We start from the raw sequence: 2,113 nt of genomic DNA on the forward strand, positions 1-2,113 counted from the left end.
GGACACGAGGATGTGGGGACATGGGGACGTGGGGACGCGGGGACACGAGGACACAGGGACATGGGGATGCGGGGACAGGAGGATGTGGGGACGCGGGGATGCGGGGACATGGGGACACGGGGACGTGGGGACGCGGGGACGTGGGGACACAAGGACACGGGGACGCGGGGACGCCCCCCCAGTAATCTCGCTGTCCCCCCCCCGCAGGGCGAGACGTTCACGCGCAGTGCGCGGGCGGTGGCTCGGCAGCAGCGCGCGGGGCACCGGCGGTGGCGCCTGGTGCTGGGGGGGGCGGTGGCCGCGGGGCTGCTGCTGCTGCTGGCCATCGCCCTGGGGCTGGGGCTCGCCCCCCGCGGGCCCCCCGCGCCCCCCGGCCCGGCCCCCCCGGCCACCGGCAGCCCCCCGACCCCGCCGTGACACGGCCCCCGGGGAGACCCTACGGTAAATAAAGAGCTGGAGCCGCTCCGCGAGACCCTACGGTAAATAAGAGTGATGGGAGACCCTACAATAACAAACCGCCTGGAGCTGATCCGGGAGACCCTACGGTAAATAAACACCTGGAGCTGCTTCAGGAGACCCTACAGTAAATAAGACAGTGATGGGAGACCCTACAATAACAAACCACCTGGAGCTGCTTCAGGAGACCCTACGGTAAATAAACACCTGGAGCTGCTTCAGGAGACCCTACAGTAAATAAACACCTGGAGCTGCTCCAAGGAGACCCTACGGTAAATAAGAGTGATGGGAGACCCTACAATAACAAACCGCCTGGAGCTGCTTCAGGAGACCCTACAGTAAATAAACACCTGGAGATGCTCCAGGAGACCCTACGGTAAATAAGAGTGATGGGAGACCCTACAATAACAAACCACCTGGAGCTGCTCTGGGAGACCCTACCATAAATAAACACCTGGAGCTGCTTCAGGAGACCCTACAGTAAATAAACACCTGGAGATGCTCCAGGAGACCCTACGGTAAATAAGAGTGATGGGAGACCCTACAATAACAAACCGCCTGGAGCTGCTTCAGGAGACCCTACGGTAAATAAGACAGTGATGGGAGACCCTACAATAACAAACCACCTGGAGCTGCTTCAGGAGACCCTACAGTAAATAAACACCTGGAGCTGCTCTGGGAGACCCTACAGTAAATAAACACGTGGAGCTGCTTCAGGAGACCCTACGGTAAATAAACACCTGGAGCTGCTCTGGGAGACCCTACAGTAAATAAGACATCACTGCAAGTGATGGGAGACCCTACAATAACAAACCACCCGGATCTGCTCCAGGAGACCCTAAATTAAATAAGCCAGCACTGCGAGTTCTGGGAGACCCTACAATAACAAACCAACAAGAGCTGCTTGGGGAGACCCTACAAAAATAAGCTACCACAACAAGCACTGGGAGACACTACAGTAACAAGCCACCAGGAGCTGTTTTGGGAAGACCCTACAATAATAACCCAGTAGGAACCCCCTCTGGGAGACCCTACAATAACAAACCACCAGGAGCTGCTCCAGGACGACCCTACAATAAACAAACACCAGGACCTGCCTGGGGAGACCCTATAAAAATCAGCCACCACAACAAGCACTGGGAGACCCTACAATAACAAACCACCAGGAGCGGCTCCAGGGAGACCCTACAATAAATAAGGGTGCTTTCGGGAGACCCTACAATAACAAACCGGTAGGAACCTCCACTGCGAGACCCTACAATAACAAACCACCAGGAGCTGCTCCAGGGACACTCCACAATAACAAACCAGCAGGACCCTCTCTGGGAGACCCTACAATAAATAAGGCTGCAGGGTCTGCTTTATGAAGGTCCAATGACAACAACCCACCAGGGCTCGTTGTTGGGAGACCCTACAATAACAAACCACCGTGCCTTGCGCCAGGGAGACCCTACAATAGACCCATGGGGCCTGATCTGGGGAGGCCCTACAATAACAGCCCCGTGGGATCCGCTGCAGGGAGACCCTACGATAACAAACCAGCGCGACGTGCTCCAAGAAGACCCTACAATAATACACCAGCACGACTTGCTCCAGGGAGACCCTACAATAACAAACGGCCACATCTCACCCCCAGGAGACCCTACAATAACAAACG

General features: G+C 56.3%; 2 long non-coding RNA genes across 2 annotated transcripts; one reads left to right on the forward strand and one right to left on the reverse strand.

Annotated features, from left to right (window-relative positions):
- The first annotated feature begins 488 nt into the window (after window positions 1–488).
- LOC118159385 lies at window positions 489–1,891 on the forward strand. The gene is made up of 4 exons (XR_004747103.1): window positions 489–595; window positions 682–689; window positions 738–1,656; window positions 1,693–1,891. It is a non-coding gene; the product is annotated as an uncharacterized LOC118159385 (long non-coding RNA).
- LOC118159384 lies at window positions 578–1,303 on the reverse strand. Its single transcript, XR_004747102.1, has 3 exons — window positions 1,197–1,303; window positions 1,052–1,120; window positions 578–663 (listed from the first exon to the last, which is right to left on the reverse strand). It is a non-coding gene; the product is annotated as an uncharacterized LOC118159384 (long non-coding RNA).
- Window positions 1,892–2,113: the final 222 nt, after the last annotated feature.

This window comes from Oxyura jamaicensis, unplaced genomic scaffold (assembly GCF_011077185.1).
Source record: "Oxyura jamaicensis isolate SHBP4307 breed ruddy duck unplaced genomic scaffold, BPBGC_Ojam_1.0 oxyUn_random_OJ70021, whole genome shotgun sequence".
In the NCBI taxonomy this organism is placed as follows: domain Eukaryota; kingdom Metazoa; phylum Chordata; class Aves; order Anseriformes; family Anatidae; genus Oxyura; species Oxyura jamaicensis.